The sequence below is a fragment of the Vidua macroura genome, chromosome 4 (genome assembly GCF_024509145.1).
Source record: "Vidua macroura isolate BioBank_ID:100142 chromosome 4, ASM2450914v1, whole genome shotgun sequence".
NCBI classification, from domain to species: domain Eukaryota; kingdom Metazoa; phylum Chordata; class Aves; order Passeriformes; family Viduidae; genus Vidua; species Vidua macroura.
Window position 1 is genome coordinate 59,041,437 of NC_071574.1, and position 20,524 is coordinate 59,061,960.

The 20,524-nt window shown below is 41.8% G+C and overlaps 1 protein-coding gene across 2 annotated transcripts in view; it reads right to left on the minus strand.

Moving 5' to 3' along the window:
• C1QTNF7 (C1q and TNF related 7) overlaps positions 1-20,375 on the minus strand; it is a 35,614-nt gene extending 15,239 nt beyond the window's left edge. For both annotated transcript variants that reach the window (XM_053976141.1, XM_053976140.1), the window contains exon 1: positions 20,138-20,375. The gene's annotated coding sequence lies outside the window, so the exon portion shown is untranslated. The remainder of the gene's footprint in view (positions 1-20,137) is intronic.
• Between the last annotated feature and the right edge of the window lie 149 nt (positions 20,376-20,524).

A 20,524-nucleotide genomic window follows, 5' to 3' on the forward strand; every position in this document is an offset into this window, starting at 1 on the left:
CACCATTCCCAGGGATGTGGGCAGCACAGAAATACTTGCCACGAGGTTATCTGCCTGCTTCCCCTCCAGCTGAGCGCTTCCAAATTGAGATGCTTTCTGAGTTCTTGCTTTCTTGTCAGCTTTGTTGGACTCTTTATTGATAAATGTGTAAGGACCTTAAACTTTGTCTTTTCACAACATTTCTCATAAATGGTAAATTTGTTAAATTAATTATGCACAGAATGCATTTGTTTCCCTTAAACCTTTTTGTCCCCATTAAATTGTTTTAACTAATAATTTCATTTGGTTCCTTCTATTTCTTGCTTTAAGAGACAGTGATTAATCTGCTCAGTAATGTAGTAACATTATGATGGCCACAGCTTTTTCTTTTTTGAGTTTTATAAATTTACAATTAAAAATCCTAGTTGTTCTATGGTCCACCAGATTTTAAGAGCTGTTTTCCTGTGGTGTATTAACATCAGTAAGCAAGATTCTGAATAACATACAAGAACAGTTTCCATGTTATGTCCTTAAGTCAGCATAAACCCATCATCTCTAACAAAAAGGCTGCAAAAAAATGCAGCTGCCTGAATTGTGTTATATGGCCTCTGCTGTAGGGATTGTCATTCTGCTAGACTTAAAAGCCAAGGAAAGTAGTATGTATAATGTTTTTCTAGGTAACATCAGTGGCTCTTATAGGAAGAAAAAACCCCTTTGAGTTCATCAAAGCTGCATAAACTATGTGCTAACTACAAACAGCTCAAAGGACGGTCTTTCAAATACTCTATAAAATATTGCTTTCATTGGCACCCTTTTAACAAAACAAACATGATTTCTTAATACAGATATGTCTCATTATTGTTCAAAACCTAGTTTGTTTATTTATCTGTTTTAACCTCAGACTGTCAGATTGTTCAGGCCCTTGTTTTGCTCCTTGTGAGTAGCCAGCTGTACACAGCATTGTGACTGGTGGCTACATGTCACAGCCACAGTGCTGGCTGGGTTATGGTGTGGTGACACTGCCATTGCCTGGTAGGACCAGAAGTGCACCAAGGTGGCCCTGGCTGCTCCTGGGCTTCCTTCACATGCCGCTGTATCTGTCCTTCCCCTCACCTTCAGCCTTGTGTCTAGCAATTAAAGCAAAAACCACAGGGGATCCACATCCTAATAGACTGGGAACAAAGTGGGAAAGGGTCTTTTCCCCATACGCCTGTTGGGAGCAGGACAGATTTTGACCTTTGGGCTCCTGGTAAGAGACCTCAGTAGTGTCAGGGGCCCAGCACAGAGAGGGGAGCTCTGTGCTGGTAGGCACAGGAGGAGGAGGAGAAGAAGGAGAGGAAAAGCCACCCTACCAGGCAATGTCAAAATCTGTCCTGCTCCCAACAGGCGTATGGGGAAAAGACCCTTTCCCACTTTGTTCCCAGTCTATTAGGATGTGGATCCCCTGTGGTTTTTGCTTTAATTGCTAGACACAAGGCTGAAGGTGAGGGGAAGGACAGATACAGCGGCATGTGAAGGAAGCCCAGGAGCAGCCAGGGCCACCTTGGTGCACTTCTGGTCCTCCAGAACTTATGCCCATATGGGATCTGGTGCCTAAAAAGGCACCTGTCCAAAAAGTGGTGTGGTAGCAGGAAGGTGGCAATGAGAAGGCTTCTTTCCTCTGTGTGATGCTGTAGCTGGCTGAGTTAAAAGATGATTGGGAAAAATCCTTAAATGGAAATCTCAGACATGGAACTTGCTTTTCCTGCCAGAAATCTGGCTGAAGTAGAGTGTTTGTTGTGGAGAATGTTGAAGTTGTGGTGAGCCCAGATGTCGTAGTCACTTCTCCCTGTTTGGAGTCTGTCTTCAGACCTTGGCAGGGATGCAGTAGGCCAGCAGTTACAGAGGAAGAACCTGTTGGAAGGCCACAGGATGTAGGGCATAGGCCCAAGCCTCATGCACTGTCACTGCCTTCCCTTCAGCTGTGGGCTTTGGAAGATGGGCTCTCTTCTAAGCCCTGGAAACTGAGCTTCTGTGCAGATGGTACCATGTGTACAGAAGAAATCACAGCCAAAATAGCCTCCTCTCCAGAGACCCTTGGCTGTGGACAGGGGCAGCAATGACTCACCCTTGACTATTAGCAAATATAGTGGATTTGGCAAAAAAAAAAGAATCCCATTACCCAAAGAGGTTGCTCTGGTTTGGAGTTTGATCTTTCAGCTGTGGGCTTTCTTTTTTCTACAATTTTTAAACCTTCCATATTTCTGCCTTGTTGATGTGTGCTGCAGGTCCAAAAGCACAAAGAGCTGGAAGCTGCTGGGGCAGCTGAGATCTGTGTGCAGTGGGTGGCACAGACACAATGCTGCTGCTGTTTCCTGAGTACAAATGGTCAGTAGCTCAGCTTGCTTTTGGAATCTGAGAGGGAAAAGTGAATGTAGCAAGAGGTTGTGCAAGTCTCCCTGGGGTAAGCAAACGGGGAGTTTGTGCTCTTGCCTGCAGGAATATCTGTGTTCCAAGAGTGGGCACTAGCCAGGCTCATCCAAGGAGCAGCAGGACCTGGCTGAGGCTCCTCAGCCTTCTCACCTGTAAGGCAGCTAAAATCATAGTAAGCAGAGGCCAGATGGAGGCTTTGTGCAGCATCCCTCTTGCCCATGAACTTGCACCATGTCCCAGAAACAGTAGACAGGTCAGGAATCCTGAGGTCTCCCTGTCTGACTGTGTACATGCCTGTTTACCACCCTGGTCTAGGCTAAAAATACCAGGAAAAGGCCAAGGGCACATGAAGTCTGATAAGACCATTTGATGAGTTACCAATGCTATTCTCTCCATGAAAACAACAGGAATTTTTTGAAGGACATCTGTTCCCTTCAGCTCATTGCTTGCCTCTTGCTATGGCCTGTCTGGTCTTTATCCTGTTGGATAACACAGCTTCTGTCTAACAGGGGATTTCATTGCTCATGGTCTTCCCTCATTCTGATTTACTTTTATCACAGTCTAAAGCTAGTAAACCTTTGACTCCTGTTTACAAATAGACAGACTGGATAATATTAGCAAATATAAACAGTCCTCTCCATGAAAATCCTATTTTAAACACAGATTTTTTAAAGACCAATTTTATCTCTACCATCTGTAGCTAGTTAAAATTCCAATTGTTTTTTCTTAAAAAGGAATTGGATAGTAAGCATGAGGTACATTAAAGCTAATATAAACTGTAGCCTTTTATTAGGAGTTTAGAAAATAATCTAATAGAGACCTGGGTTATCTGCAGCCTTGAGATAATGCTGAAAAAGCAATGGTGCTTTCAGTTCTCATAGGTGATTTTTTTTCTTCTTTTAAACTCTATGATATATTTTTCTAACATTTATGCTCAAACTTGCATTTGTTTATCTTCAAATAATTTGTTAGATGAATGCCAGATCCTTAGTTGACATTTTAATTAATCTAGAATCAGTCAGTTTATTTTTATTTGGCCCAAGCTGGAATAAGGAGTTATATAAACTAAGGATACAGTCAGTCTCTCTCTGCAAAAACCTGTGTACCAATTTAAAATGTAACTATCCCTCTTCAGTTTGTTGCTGCCATTCTGTCTGTCTGCTGGGGCTCCCTTAGTTTGTAGATTTGCCACCTCCATAAGATGTTTAACCCATCTGGCACTGCATTAAATCATTAGCATTCTTTGCTATCCAGTACTGCAGTACTGTTGCGTAGGGGAAAGTAAGAGCCAGCAGGGTAAGGGAAGGCTTCCTTGTGGTAAATGACTGCTCAAGGCACAGTGCAATGTAACCCATTCCTGAGCTCCTTGGACCCACCAGAATCAGCTGTTTGAGCTCTGGGCTTGGTGTGGCTGCAGGCACACATTCCCCCACTGCCTCTTCTGCAGATGTGGCCACCTTGAGCAGGAGATCTCAGGTGGCAACTTCATAAGGCACCTCATCAGGATTCACCAGATGTATTTGTCAAAAGTTTAGGATTCTGGCATGGCTGATGCATCATCCTTTCCTTTTGACCACTTTGCAACTGGGGCAGGTGAAAACGATTTTTATCCATTGCCATTGTCTGCTAGGTGAATGGGAGCCAAAGAACTAAAAGTATCCAGATGGGTGCTTGTGCTGGCCTAATTAAATCAGTTTTGAAACATCTCTTTAGGCTGTGGACAGATGTTCTGTTTGTAGAGAGCTGTGCCAGATGAAGATTACAAGCCACACTGCTGGAGGTTATTGCCCTCGCAGGTCTGCTGGCACAGCCATTCCAGATCCTCTTCAGCTTCAACAGGGTGCAGACATGCACTTAGGGGTGGTGACGGGAGAGGTCACTACCTGCCTGCCCACACTGGCCTCCTGGGCACTCAGTCAGCTCTGCTGAGTGCTCCAAATGCATCTCCTGGCCTCTTTCAGTCAAAATTAGTCCAGTGGGAATAACAGAGCTCTTGTCGCTCTGGTTTGTTGTGTCTGTCAGGGAGTGGAGAGCCCTAACTAGCCAGGGGACATGTGGGAACACAGGGGACAGGCTGGGGTTGGCACAGCTGGATCTGGAGGAGGCCATCTATTTGCAGCTTTCCTATGCTGGGGTGGGAGCAGGAACCTGTCCCACTGGCCTCTGGCTGAGGAGTTTTGGAGAATGGCAGGGACTCAATGTCTTTGGACTGCTCATTTACCAAGGTTTGGCATTGGGTTGAGCTAGGGCTGTGGGGATGCTGAAGGATTGTCAAAGGCAGTCCAATCCAAACACGGAAGCTTTTCTCATCAAGCTGTTATATTTTTACCAAATGTGTTAATGTGTGTACAGACAAAGTATGAAACAATGTTGACCAAGTCTGGTGAGCTGCTTAGCTTCACTGGGCCAAAATTATCTCAGCAGATAGTACTGGACTTTCTATGTAACACAAAGGTCAACTGTGAGAAATAAACACATTTGTTTATTGCTTTTTGTATCTTAAACTCTATCTGCATTAAGAACTATCATATTTCTTCTCATGACTACTCTCAGTTAGAATGTGTTTGGTTAAAAGCAACTTAAATCCCTAACAAAATGCATCTTCCATTAAAATGTAGGAAAAATGTTAATATTGCTTATGGTGCTGTCTGGCTTTCCTTAATGCTGAGATGCACTTTTAAATTAAGCATAAATGGTGCAGTCCTTCTTCACTGCCCTTGCTAGAGAATTATTTCTTTTGATTGTTCTTTTAAAGATCATGGCTATATGCAGAAATCAGTCCCTATCTGTGTTTTTTGAGAAATTAATCAAAAAGATGGCTGAAAATAACCCCAGGTCTAACTCCCATCCCTGAGGTCCTCTCTGAGAGCTGATTGTCCTCCCTGAAGGTCTCCATCCCAGTGGAGCAGCCAGCTCCCTTCTCCAAGGCACCTTGTTGTGTCCTCCTCAGGAAACAAATCAGTAATATTCTGTGTATATTGGTTGCTTCCTCAGTCCCCTCAGTTTCCTTCCCACTCTCCAAGCAGTGAAGAAAGTGTTCCCTATTCCACAGAAACACAGCATATATCTAAGCTGAGAGCAGTCCTGAGAATATCCATTTACCTATCTCTTTTTTCAAGCCATTTCTTACTGCAGCTTTCCAGTTTTAGCAGCTCACAGCCATCCAAGTGAAGCAGCAGCAACAGGAGTAGCAAAAGAAAAAGAGGCACAAGCAGCCCTAAGCAGGGCAGGGGCTGTCAAGAGTAGGATTTGCAGTGGCGCTGGTGCTGGGTGGCACACTGGGGCAGAGCCAGGCATCTGATTTTCTCAGCCACTAGATGGCACAAAAATTGCTGCTTTAGCATCAGTTTGTTCCTGGAAAATTACTTAAGCGTCAGGCTCATGCTGCGGTTAAAGGGGATCCTTATGTCCCTTTAATTCAAAGGCATGTTTCTCTTAGATGCCAGAATGTATTGGTTGGAGTCATCCTGTCGAGTGGAAATTAATCTTAACAGCAAAATCCAACTTCAAATATCAAGCGCTGCTGGAGTCAGTGCCATTCACAGGTGGAGAGTAACACAGCAGAAGATGAGGGGAAGGGAGGTTGCTCTGCTAATTGCATTACAGGACCAGGCACTAAGAAAAATCATCAGTTCTTGTCCTAGTGCTGATAACAATTCTCTTTTTAGCTTTGGGCAAATCACATAATCCTCTCAATTTCTCTACTTCCATATGGAGGGCAATGATTTCCTGCCCTGCAGGGATACCAGAGGAGTTAATTAATACTCATAAAGCACAAACAGAGAGAAGAAAAACACAACTATTGTAAGCTACTTGCAAGGGAGAGATGTCCTGGTCCATCCTGCAATTGCTGAGACTGTGATGGTTATAATATGATGATAGAGTATGGATAAATAGAAAAAATAATGAAAGAAATACTTTGTTTTTGTTGTTGTTTTGTTGGCAGTGTAACTCAGAACTTTCACGTTGAGTGAAAACAGCCTCACTGCTGCTCTCCAAAGCCCTCTGAGTCAAAGAAAGAGCCTGATGCTGAGGGACAGTGACTTGCATGACCTGGCCCCCACCCACACTCCAGCTTGCCTCCAGCTGAGGGAAGGAAGCTTTGGTGCAGTTGTTAATTTGTAATTAAAGCTAGTTACTCAAAGTGCTTTGCAGCCGCTGTGAAAGGTAACCAGCTCTGTGAAAGGAGTTGGTGCTAGACTTCTCAATACAAGAGACACATGCAGCTCCTGAAGCAGGTCCAGAGGAAGGAAGCAAAGATGATTAAGGGATTGGAGCATCTCTCTTCTGAGGACAGGCCTGTTCAGTCTTGAGAAGAGATGACTGGGAGGGGACCTCATCAATGTCTGTCAGTGTCTGAAGGGAGGGTGCCAGGAGGATGGAGCCATGCTCTGCTCAGTGCTGCCAAACAATAGGGCAAGATGCAACAAGCAGAACTTAATGGCCAGGAAGTTCCACCTGAATATGAGGAAGAATTTCTGTAGTGTGCAAGTGACTGAGTGCCAGAACAGATTGCCCAGAGGCTGTGGTCAAAGTAGTCTGGACACAATCCTGAATGATGTGCTCCAGGGAATCCTGGTTAAGCAGAGGGGTTGGACTGGAGGACCTCCCTTCCACACCCATTCTGTGATTCTGTAACATCTCTTGTACATCCTCAGGATCAAGACCTTTGATGATTTTACCACTGAAATATGCAATCTGATCATGATGGCTTCTGATAGCCCAGACCATAAACTAAGACATTTCTGAACACTATTGGGAGCTAAGTGAAAAGCATAAGGATTCCATTGTAAACCATTAGCAACTGGGAAAATCTCACCACAGCAGTTGGTATGACTGTTGTGTTCGTGAGGTAACATATTTCCTTTTCTCTTTATTGAGTGTAGTGGATATGGATCTAGGAGAGACAAAAGATTTTACAGGGTACACAGGGAACTACTTTTCATCATTTACAAAGAAAGGGTTTAAAGGTTCAGATAAGGACAGTACTGAAAAAAGAGAATTTGGCATGATGTCCCTGAGAAAACAAAGAACAATTATATTCAAGCATACTTCATGCACTGATTTCACTGCCAATGAAAAGAGACTGACCATGTCTTCCCATAATCACAGAGGGTATTTATGGCATAAATGTAATTTTTGGTTTATCTGAAACTGAGTTTTATCAGCTGTCCTTTAGCAAGCTGAGAAATCAGGCTGTGAATGAGAGAGACATGAAAACTGTTAGACCAATACAAACCCAACAAAACAAATGATTACTGATTGGACTTCAAGAAAGCTGAAAAAAACTATTTTTATATAAAAAAAGAAGACATTGAAGTGCTGTCACTGCAGTGCCAAACTGATTTCTAATCACTCACAAGAGTATTGTCTTTGTTTTTCCAGTGATAAATTTAGTTTTTCCGCTTGTCCCAACTGCACATTTTAGTGATGATCTTGGAGATTTTTCAATTTCCATTAAAGATTTTAAAGAGTAAATAAAGAGATCTTGGCAACCAAGATCTCTGTGGGAGAGCGAATGCAGTAGATAGAAGATGTTTTAGATAGAAGGGGTTTATCTGTTTCTCTCTGAAGCCATACTGTGCCCAGGTGATGCAAGCACTGCACAGCCTCAGGAGTATCCAGCAGTCCTTCACACGGACCAGCAGATCAAGAGATATTTCATTAGCTTGTTTCCTGGCTCTGCTCCTGCTGTGTTGCCCTGTGCCTGGGTCTCCCTGGCTGAGATTCATTACCCTTTGGAAAGCAGGGGTCGTATGGCAGCCCCTGTCCCCTATAGTGATGAGCCTACTGCGCATGTGCGGGGTCAGCAAACCCAGCACGTGCTGTAAAACCTGCCAGCCCAAGGTAGGACACATCTGCAGTGTTCATATACCAGGAGACTGCTGAGAAGGCCCTGGGTCTTCTGTAGGAGCCTGCTGTGGTAGAGGAGCTGTGGCAGGAGGGAGACAAGGAGCAAGAAAATGCTGGTGCTGCCTCGAGGGCCATTGCACAGTCCCTTCGGGAGTGGACTGAGTCAGGCTGATGCAGGCATTTAATTATGCTGCCATTTAATTATCCCCAGAGCTGAATGCCCTGCTCTGGAAAACAGTATCTTGAGTTCCAGCTTTGAATGTTAGTATTATAATCATAATCCTTTGGAACCCATGGCTTGCCCTCCCTCATAGCCAGGTCTTGCTCCCATTCACCAAGTGAGTACAGTGCTCTCCTTCTGGCCAGAGACCGTGTGAGGCAGTTAGCCATCATGGGACCCTGCAGAAAGTGTTTTATTATCCTAAAAAAGCCCCTTAATATAGGAAATACGGTAACACACCTGGCAACAATACTGACTTCTAGCTCTTAGCACCATTTTCTTCCAAATAACTAGCCTTCAGATACTGGGTGTTTTTAATCTATCTGGTATGTTGCTTCTCCTCTAAATGGATCAAGATGCATCTCAAACAATAATAAAGCAATAGCAAATTATAGATCATTTTAGTTTAAAAAAAATATCAAGATGGGATTGAAAGTTAGAGAAATTAAATGAAAGGGAAGAAAAACACCATAAAGAAGCACAAGCACTTGACAAACAGCTATTAGACTTGAGAGATGCCCTTATTCTTGCTGCTCAGGGAATGGACTTATTTTTCCCACGAAGAACATTCACAATACCTTATTTAGTAATATTTCAAGAAGCTTTTTTAGCATCTGGCATTGAGTGCAGTTGTTGCAATGCTCTGGCAGCATGCTACACTGTACAGCAAATACATTAGCATATTACAGAAATGAAAATAAATTGGAGAAGACTCATGAAATCTTCAGTGCAAGGTGCAGCTCCTGTTATGTCCAGCTCCATGGAGGATTCATGCTGTAATGCTATTCTGCTTTCTACTCCTATGAGAGCACAGGCACTTTTTCAATTTTTTTTTTTTTAAGGTGAAAGGGTCATCAACTTCAAGTCCATTGTACATTTTGCAATGCATCGCTAAGTGGGGGTAGTGATGGGAATCAAGTGATACAGGGCACTGGTGTGGTTATAAGATTATGCAAGCTATAAGGACAGAACCTGACTTGGATCAGATGTGCAGTATTTTATGAATCATCTTTAATGGCATGGGTAGAATTGGATAGAGCCTAATAATAGACCTAGAACATTTTTCTATTTGAGTTTGCTACAAAAATTGCCATGCAACTGATCTTTAAGTGAAACAGTTTTCCTTAACAGTTTTTAAATACCATCCTGGATGGTGTTAACAAGGTCAATGCAGAGATTCAATAATTATTATCAACATTTCTTATAACAGGCTAAAATATTCTTTTCATAAAGGAGATGGATAAAATGAATTTGGTTCATGGCATAATTTTTGGGTGTTATATTTTTTTTTCCTTCAAAACTTTACATTAAATGTTTTCAAATACAATAATGCATTCTGGAGTTAAAAAGGCAAGACTAGAAAGTCTAAGCTGACAGCAAAGTACTATGACAAATAAAATGAGAAGTGCAGAATGCTTCGCAAAGTTCACTAAAGACTTTGCAATTGCTTCCCATTTTTATGGCCAAGATATACAACGAATGCAGCAATAATCACAGAAGACCAAAAGAGAGTGTATGGAAGTAATGAAGCAAGAAAATGCACTTTTAAATAATTCTCAGTAAATGCCATTGTTATTGAACTCTTAATCAGCATTCAGATAGGTTTTAACACACTGTGTATACTGTCCATGTCCACTGGGATGTGATGTACAATCAGTGGAGTCAACTATATTCTCATTGGCACTGGTGCAAATCCAGAGGAACTCATCAGACTATATCAAGGTAATTTCCAGTTTTCCAAGCAGTAACCAAATAGAAATTGGTCCATGTTCCTCTCTTATGCTGCTTTACATTGATTCTCCTCTACACTCATAAATAAGTCAACAAAAACATAATGCCCACTGCATTTTCTCCACTTTTTAATAGGACAAAAAAATAACACCACAATGTTTTTCCTCATGTACCTTCTTAGCAGACCACCTGTCAGTGTGAGAATTACAGAGTACTACCAGCCTGAAGGATCCTAGGAAAAATTAAACTGGTTGGTCTGGGGGGCAGAGGAAGCATAACTCTGAAATCTGAAGACATCTGCTTTCCAAAGGAATGCCTGGGGGTGTGGGAAGTGACACGAAAGTATTTGATCATGGTCAGCCCTAAAGTAAGGAGTGTGATAGAGAAAGATGTGAAATAAGAAGAAACTCTCATTGGAGGCCTCCAAGGGCCAGGAACTGGGGTAAATGAAGTGGCAGAAGCAGGAACTGTTGTTCAGAATTACAAAAACTGAATCCTATTCTGGCCAAGCCCCATTTGTCTGTCTCCAATTCTGCTGTCCAATTTGTACCTTGCTGTGTTTTAGTGTGACAGTGCATATAAAGACAGCAGGCTGGGGATAGCTAAACTCTCCTTTTCCCCATCAGTGAAACACTCAGGAATCTGATATACAAGTGGTTAATTTATCTTATTTCACAGTAAACCCTCCGCCTTCATTGGGCATCTATGGAGTAGCCTCGCCATTGCCCTGCTGTGCGAGTGGACACACAGTGGTGCCCAGGAAGAGTGTGGTGGGTAAGACACACAGGAGGGAAAGCACAGTCCAGATGTGAATCAGACCCTACAGGAACAGCATGACTGAGCAGCTGCAGGCAGACATGGTCCTTTTTGCCATGGATTTCATTACTGTGGATCTGCTCCGCTGTCAGCAACTGGTAATGGCAAAGCAAAGATGCTGTTAAAGCCCAGACCTGGTAGAAGAGCTTTGCATTCCTAAATGATTGAATCAAAAAGCAGAGCATAAGCCCCATAGGCAACAAGCCTGGCACAAGGTTTATTTTTACTGTGTGAATTAAAGCACTGGAATGTCCTGAATTAATTCCAGAAGAGTTAACACTCTCACACCTCACAGCCTGGCCAGGAACCCAGTGCTGTGGGTACAGGCTGTATCCTCATTTTCCTTATATTTCAGTTACCAAAACAGACATGTCTTTCTAACTTTTTTTAGCTCAGCATTCCTTTGGAGCCTTCTTCAATTATTGTTCCTATACCTCTTCTCCTTCCCCTTCCTTGTCTATTCCTGTTCCTAGAAACTTTCCCTTCTCCACTGTGGCAGAGACCCACTGCCACCCAGCTTATAGCCCTGACTGGGCCCCTAGCCTGCTGCAAGTGGGTCCATGTGAGCCCAGATGAACAATTTCTTCTTCCAGTCTTCATCACTTGGTTGTTCACTTGGGGAAGAATTGCCTTGCACCACCTTCAGAGACAGAGACACTGTTTTTGCTGCTCAGAGCAGAGCTAAGCAGCTGACAGACACATGAGAAGCCATTGCACTGACAAAAGACAGCACTGCTGGCAGCTTCCTGGAAGCTCCCTGGAAGAGTTCAGAGAAAGTGGGAAATGTTTGTAAAAACAAAACTTATTTACTATAATCTGCTTTTACTTATCTTCTAAAATATGTGCTCTTTAACCAAGACTCACCCTAACCAAGATCCCACTGCTGAGCAACCACAGTCACCTTTTCTCATGCAGCTGTTGAAACTTTTGCAAGATGGTAGGACAGACCATGTTGTATTTTATGATGGGTTTTCTTATGCTCCTTTCTGATGAAAAAACTAAGAGGCTACTACTGGAAAACTCCTTAAGTTTTATGACTTTTCCAAGACCTGCTGTCACAGCGTTCTTTTTTTTCCAGTCAACACCACTTTGGCAAATGAACAGATTAAGACAAATCCTGCTGCCCTGTAGACATCCACATTTCTTCTTTATCCCATATGTTTTCTTCAAAATGTTCCAGTTCTTTTTCTAAAATCGATTTTGGATCTCCAGCCTAGTCAGGGACTTTTAACAACTTCTATTTGATGAGACAAGATGGTTGAAGAAGGAAAGAAGTATTTTTTCAGGAAGCAAGACAAAAACTGAAACAGCTGACTCAAGGGCATAGAGGAGCTTCCTGACAATGAAAAGTTTGAAAATGGGTACTCATTCTGTAGCTGTGCCATAAAACATTTCCTTTGTTCAGAGAAGCAATAAAGCGCCACAACTGTGAACTCATCATAACCTCAGTTTAAATTTTAAATGTATATCTTTTAAAGAAAAAAAACCACACACACAAGCATCTTCTTTTACCATTCACTAACCATGGGCACAGTTTGCCTCTCATAAGTAAGCAAGAATTGGCATTTCTGTAGTTTTTCTGAGAACCCATTACTCAGCAGTATAACCCCATCTCAGCCACCACCACAGATCTTTAGCAAGCAGGCAAATTTATTCATTAGATTTTTCCTATGTTTATTAACAGCCCGGCTCAGAAAAAGAGTCAGTGACAAAAACCATCTGGAATAAACATAATGGAAAACAAACAATGTAATATATTCCATCACTCCAGCCTAATTGCACTGTTTGGTGCAAATGCAAGTGACAATTTACAAGCCAAACTCTTATTAAAGGGAAAAATGAGCTGTGCAGGGAAGCACAAATCAAAGTAACTAATCAACGCAGGCAACACATTCAGGGATTTAAGAGCCAAGGTACGGCAGTCTTTTATTCCTCTTTGTTTTCAATTTGGGAAACCTGCTGTGATGTTGCAGTACATTATACATTATATATCTACTTATGCAACACTGGGGAGAAGCATGCCTTTGACTGTTGTCAGAGGCACCAGCTACATGTTGTCATTTTTCACCAGCTACAGCCTGTGACTTTTGTGTTTAAACAGTTCTTTTCCTATCACTTAAGCTGGGAGCAAGCCACACTGTTCGAGGCACTAGTTTTCTTTTAACATATAATAAAAACTTTTAGCATATAATAAAAAGTTGGAATCCAGATAAGGTTAGAAAAGGTTTGAGTTAACTAAAAGCAATGCCAATTTGATCTAAAACAAGTTCTTATTGAGTGAATTGGTCCAGCAAGAGAAAAAGGAAATTCCCTTCCATGCAAGAATCTGAACAGCACATGGCTGCTGGCTATGATCTGTTTCAGCTTCGAAGCTGGAACTGACTCATTGGATGCATCTGGCATCCCCTGGGAAGCAAGAGAAAACCCTGGCAGCAATAAAGAAAAGATGGTAAAAGCCCTCTGAAACAGAAATCAGCCAAACATCCTGTCTGCACTGGAGCATCATCTTCAAGAACGACATTAGGTACCTGCATGAAAACTGAGCCCTCAAAGACATAACGCTGCTATAATATGTAACACACTGTTAGTTTAGGGAAAGTACTCCCATGGCCTGCAAAATACCAGCTGAGAGCAACAAGGAAAACATTTAAGACTTCATTACAGCAAGGGGCAACCATCTAGCATTACAGTGAAATCAGTATGAGTAAATATGCCCACAGCCTTGACTGCAGAAGTGTGGGTCATAACTTCCATAAATGTAGCAAGATATGATTTATAAAATCCTGCTTGGATCAATTCTCTCATTGATGAGATGCTGAAGAAGTTTAATTTCAGTCTTTTTGTGAGAAAAAAAAGAGAGTGAGCAAGGGCTTCACCGAGGAGAAAAGATATCAAAAGGCCCATATGCTGCTTTATCTGCCACAAGGAGGAAGACCACAGTCATCACCATCCCATGTGCAGAGGTGCCTCTCTGGACTTTCACATCCTTCCCTTGTCTGCAAGGAGCCAGGATCCTTCCACATTTTGGAAATGGCCCTGTAGCTCAAAGAGAGATTGTCTTGGAAACAGCATTTATCAATGAGAAGGCATTTCATATTTCTCTCTGAACTGATATTTTTCTGGAACAGGGTCTAGTGCTCTGTTTCAGGGTCCAGTAGGCCCTGAAACATAGCTTGTTCTCAACCATTAGGTAGCCATATTCTGAATAAGAAGGCTGATAATGTGCAAACTTTTGCCATAGCTCATGTCTATAAAAAATTATCCATATCTTAGTTTCTGCATGTGCTGTTTTCAGAAAGAAATGTTGACATTTGAAGAGGTGGTATCTTAGATATGTCCACAGCGGGGTGTTTATTTAAGTGCAAAGTCAGAGGAATACACCCCTGAGAATTCTAAAATTTCAGTACTTCAGAAAAGTAAAAAAATTTATTGCCAGCTAGCTGTACATCCATCTCTCCAGAGCATCCTTTCATCATCTTATTAGCATGCAAATCAAGATGACATAGCTATTGCTGACTAATTTCAAATATTCTATTTACAGCATAAATGCACTTTTGGGAAGGTCTTTGGCAACACCTTCCAGGCATCTCTGCATGCTGTTGACCTGAAACTGTAATTTTTTTCAACTAGGAGGATAATTGTGAGGATGACTTTTCTCCTCATGTGCTGAGTTCATGTCTATTCTTAAAAAATATTGTATTTGAGTCACCTGTCAAACCCCACAGGTGTGGACTTCATTTATGTCTCTCATCTTCTAACTACTACCATTTAAGCAGAAATCCCCAAAAGTTGTAGTTGTTTTTCTCTCATTTCCAGTTAAGTTACAGGAATTAGCTAATGTTCAAAAGTGGGTATAAATAAAAGAAGAATGACTCCACATATGTAGATTTAAAAATTCGAGGATTATTCTGCCCACCTGGGATGCTCAGACATTCATTTTGTTGCTCTCTTGAGCCCTGAAGAATTTTTGTAATCCTCCAGGATTCTTTTTTTCCTCTGAGGGAGGCGATTCAGGGGACACGCTGATGACCGTGTACTCCATCATGCACTGAGGCAGTGATCTGGGCATGCTGGCAGTGCCCTTGTTGTTGCAACCACGTGAAACTGAATCTGGTTCCTGATTGTCACCAAAAAAACCCCAAACAGTCCCAATGCTTTCTTTTGACTCCCTGCACTGTCACCTTTGCCCACATGCTCCATCACATACTTTCATTGTTGTCAAGGATCTAAACTACTAATAAGTTCCAAAATCAATTTGTGGTGAACATTAACATTTTTCTCAGTGTTTTAAAAGGACTTCACAGGGACAAGGTAGCCAAGATAACTGAGCTATCTCAATGAACTATCTATCAACAGCCCCTCAAGGCAGAAACTACTTGCTAGAGCCTTAGCTGATAAACAAAAACAGAGATGACATTCAAAGAAAAAAATTGGTTTACTTATCACTTGTTCTGCTTCAACATTGTTTTCGAAAAAGCTGGATGCAGATCTTGCATGAATGTAATTGCAGATTTCAGGACATAACTTGAAAGCCACAGAGGAAACCTTACAAATACAACTGTATTAATTCTCTCTGGAATATGAATGCTGGCAGATTTCCCTCCCCTTCCCCCTTTCTCCTTCACTTTTTTTCCCCAGCTACATTTAAGACATCAAGTTTATAAGTTACTTCACTGAAGTTCAGAAATGGGCAGCCACTCAAAACAAAGTTGCACAAACAAACATCAGTTGACAACAAAGGTTGATGGTATTTGTTCCTGCAGATTCACAGCAAAAAGTCCATGTTCCCATTGCAACCCTCCATTGCAGCAGCTTGCTTAGAGCAGCTTCCAGACTTGGAAGCAGGTTCCAGCTTTCCATCTGCAGACTGGAATGTCACTGCACTGCTTCCTTCCCTTCCAAGAGCTTTTCCACTACAGGCAGCACAGTTCTGGTAACTGCTCTGAGCTCTCCACACTGGGCATCTGGGGAAATTTTGCTACTTATGGTCCTTCATGGTCAGTTTTGCTGATTATCTGCTACGGCACCTAGACTGAGAGCTTTCTAGCAGGTTTGGAGGTTTGGGTTTTTTTACCTCTGAACCTATAGGAAAGCTGCAGGCACACAACACTACGGAGAGGATTAAAAGCTGTTTTCTTTCCTTCTTTACAAAAAAACTGCGTATCTATGGGTGGCCATGGATGGACACATATTTCCAGAATTCAGGAAAACTACCTTCAGTTTACTGCATTTTCACAGACTTTTAGTAGGATCTCAGTTCTACAGGCATTGAGTCATGCCTCAGTCCTCAGGTCTGTAAGCCTGAGACGTGGTTGGCAAAATAAATATATGTGTGCTGAAGTGTTGTACCAGAGCAGTAAGGGATAGTAGGGCTTCACAGAGAGAAAAAGGGATTGAGATAGACACCAGAGAGGTCTAAGTCTATCACACATCAGATTGCAACCTCTTCATATTGCAAGGATTTATTCGGGAGAGCCACTCTGAGTTAGGCTGCTGTCAAGTAGCAAAATACTGCCTCTGGTTTTTGAAGTATTTGAACATTTCCAATCCTAAAATAATTAGAATTGTCAGAAAGACAGTCCATCAATCAGAAACTTTCACAACTCCTTCTCATTTGTGTGTAGATTCCTAAACCTGAAAACCTGATATTGTCAAATAATATACTAAAATAGAACACCTCAATAATTTTCCTTTTTCTTTTTATTTTTCTTTCTTTTTTTTTTTCTTTTTTTTTTTTTTTAACTCTACAGTATTGGATAGAAAAGAGATTTTAAAACTTTCAAAGGAGAACTGGAGGAAATGTTCTCTTTTGTCAAGCTACTGGATTTGTCAGTCTACTGTTTTTTGAGTAATGACCTGTCCCAGAAGATGTCTGGGTGTGGAAACCATCAGGAAATGCATAGCATTAGGTGGTAATTAAGTACAAGGCAGTAATTAAAGCATCCATTAGCCCTGGGCACCAGATTTCAAAGGTCAAAAGCCTTCATGCTTTGCTTACATGTGGGTGACTTCACTTGTACCTGCAGAGATGGGGATTAGCCACTGAAATCCAAACATGTGGACAGTTGGGTTCACCAGCTGTGCTGGGGCATTCTGTCCCCATCAGGCCCCTTCTCCATCCCAAGCCTTCTCTACCACAAAGGCTGAACAGCAGCCATGGAGCTCTGGAGAGGCTGATTGGAGGAAAACCTGGATTCTGGAAGAGCCTGGCATTAGGACATTCTGTATCCTGAAGAAGGGAGAAAGGAAAAGGTTTCAAGAAGAATTGGAGAAAGGTGGAAAAAAGAGAGGGAAAGAGCATGTCCTGCATCACCACTGAGATCTTTCAGCACCCCCTCAGCACCAGGAGCCCTCAACAGTCACATTCCTTCTCAAAGAGGGAGGCAAAAGCTCCAAAGTGTGGTTGAAATGAGGCATTCCTCTTTTTCCAAGTCAGGCTGGTGCAGTAGTTATAAGCACTGATAACATCTCTTATGTCATTATAATTAATAAAGCCTTTGACAATATGTGCAATAATCCATTCTTAAGATCAGCTAAGTAAAGTTTAAACAGTTTGCATGTCACACGTTGTCTTAGGTGATTTCTTTAAAAAACAAACTTCAGGACTGAAAATCAGGCAGAGACAGAAAAGAACATTTTAGAGCAGTAAATTAATATCTAATAGCAAACCATTTGGATGAAATCTGTATGATTTCTTTTCTTTGAAAGAAAAAGAGTTATTTTCTTATTTCAGATCTCTTCTTTCTATTTGCGTTTCCAAATTTATTCCTGATTTAAGATCTTATTTTCTTAGATTCGCCACTCACCACTCTCCTGAAAATGAAAGTTTAGAGTAAGAAAGGTCAAAAGATTTTGTTCAGTTGTTTCCATAGACACTGCATTATTTCCTCTGGGAAGCTGTGCAAGAGGAAGCTTTCAGCCTGCTCACTGAATACAGCAGAGTGAAAATGCAATTCACAACCAGGGCAGCTCCTTTGGCTGTTTTTGTTACTTGTTCTCTTTGAGCTCACATCAGCAGAGCATTTCACAGTTTGTTTCAAGCTTGAAAACACAAGCTGAATAATTAGATGAAAATATCTCATAACAAATAATCCTGAAAAATATGTCGTTTATTGGTTTGTGAGCTAGGAAGCAACATCAAGCATCCAGACATGGATACTTTTCATTTAGTGCATCAGTTCTGCATAGTAAGACAGAGTGCATTCCTCATGATAAAATATACACAGAGTATTTAAAGATGTTCAGATTCAAAGCCAGAACCATCTGCTTATCACTGACATCTGTTGCTTCAAAGCAAAGGGCTATATGAAAGATTCAGAAAGCTTTAGAACTCAAAAGATGCATTTGCTAAGAGAACACATGAATGTACATAAATTCAAAAACTATAATATAAACTGCTGTTTTCTCCCTGGAGTGTGGTTGCACCAGCTAGGTATAAGAGAGTTTTGTATTGCAAAACAAACAGCTTCTACCCATCTCTGTGCTGAAAATTAAACTTTTTCTCATTCTCCAAACACTCTTGAAAAGCAATGTCATCTTCTTCCATCATCGGAGGTTTGACTTTCATGCCAGCCCCATTCACCTCTGACTTGCTCCTGCCAGTGCACCTTCAAGGTGTGATCCTAATTACCCTGAAAAGTTCTTTCTGCAGAGACTTTCCCTGTCTTTGCTGAAGGAGGTGACTCCCCAGGTTTCCTGGAAGCAGCAAACTGCATCTCCCAGCCCAGCAGGTCTATTAATTTTGTTGCTGTTTTGGCACCCAGGTCTGACTGCCTGGCTGACAGCAAGGAGGGCCTTCTCATGTCCTTCAAAGAATTGTGGGCATTTCCCTTAATGGACATCACCCCTCTCCCCATGCAGATCCTGTACTGCCACGGAAATGAAGGGCAAGAGGATGGGAGAGGGGAGAGGCTGGGAGATGTGGTAGAGATATTTATTCAGGGCAGCATCCATGTTCCTCTGAGCACCTGATGGAAGAGGTGATTGCAGTGGCATATCTGCAATAAATAAAGTTGGGTTGGGTACGTGTGAGTATGTGACAGGGTTAAAGGGTTGGAGGGAAGGGTTTGCTCCTTTCAGACATGTGTGCCTGGAGGAAAGGGCCTGTTCAAAGTTATTGGGAACTGGGGAAAAGCGTGAGCCAAATAGAACATGCAAAGTCATGGGGATCAGATGCTTTTTGGATAAGGAATGCAAGGAGCTAGAGATTCTCTGAACAGGAAGACACTGAGAATTCTGAGTGCATAAAATTTCTGTCTCAGGGTACTACCACCTGTACCTAGTCAGTGAATCTCATATAGCTTCCATTTATTTATCCCCATGTCTACATTTTGGCAGCAATCAAAATGGCAGGGAGGACTTCACAGACAAGAAGAGAAATTTGGCATTTCAACAGCTCTCTGCTAGGCCTATTGATGCCAAAAGTACATGAACTACATAGAAAACAAGGAAATATTTTATGACTTTAAGTTACATTGTGAAGCTGAGAGAAAGGTGATCCATCCCCTGCCGTAAGCTCCAGATAACCACAGAGAAAGTGAGAAATTTAAATACGAGCATTAACATAATGTTACATTTTATAGAGCAATCAAAATATTTTGTCTGTTATTTAATATTCCTCTTAGTCACATAATCTGTGCCTCCTTGAACCTCACTGTAAAGCACAAAAAATTTCACAAGACCACAAGTTCAACATGAGGGTTACATACCACTTTTGGGTTCACTGACAACACTTTATAAACTACTTTTATGCTCTTTGTTTTCACAGCCTTTTCGTTTCCCTGCCAGCTTCTTATTGTCCTTGAAATAAATCAGAGAAATCAGAAAGGTTTCTGTGCTGATCACAAACAGAGAACAGAAATGATTCAGAAACAGAATGGAAAAGTGATCAGAAAAGCAAACAGAACCCGCCTGAGGCACTACATTCTGCTCTTTACAAGACTCACAAGCAAAACAAGGTAAGATATTTAATTATTGTGCTGACATACATACATTATTCAAAGAGACAGCAGGATAGCAACATTACTAGTATTAGGAAATTCATCTAAAATTTATATTATCTCAGCGTTTTTATGAGGCAGGAGAATATACAAAATTTGTTTAAACAAAATAAAGCCCTTTACTTACATGGCTTGCAAAAGTTTGCAGCAGCTGGAGCCTCTGGCTTGCACTTTGTGCAAATATTGTCCCTTGTTGAAAGCCTCCTAACTCTGACACTGGAGACAGCACATAGCTCACGAGTGCTTTGGATTGATAAATCCTTTAAAAATGCTCTCAGATGTTTCTTTATCTGTGGTGCACACTGACAGTAGACTGCAAAGCAGAAAGCCTGTCTGGTGCTACGAGGAAAGAGTTCCCTCTCTGCTGAATCCAAAGAAAAGGAGTCCTTGACCTCAACAACTAGAATAAATCTCCTGTATCTGCTGGCTCTTTCCTGAATGCATACTTGAGCAGTAACATAAGAGCGAGCGGCGGGAGCGCAGGAGCTGTGGCATGTCTGCGCTGCGCCGGGAG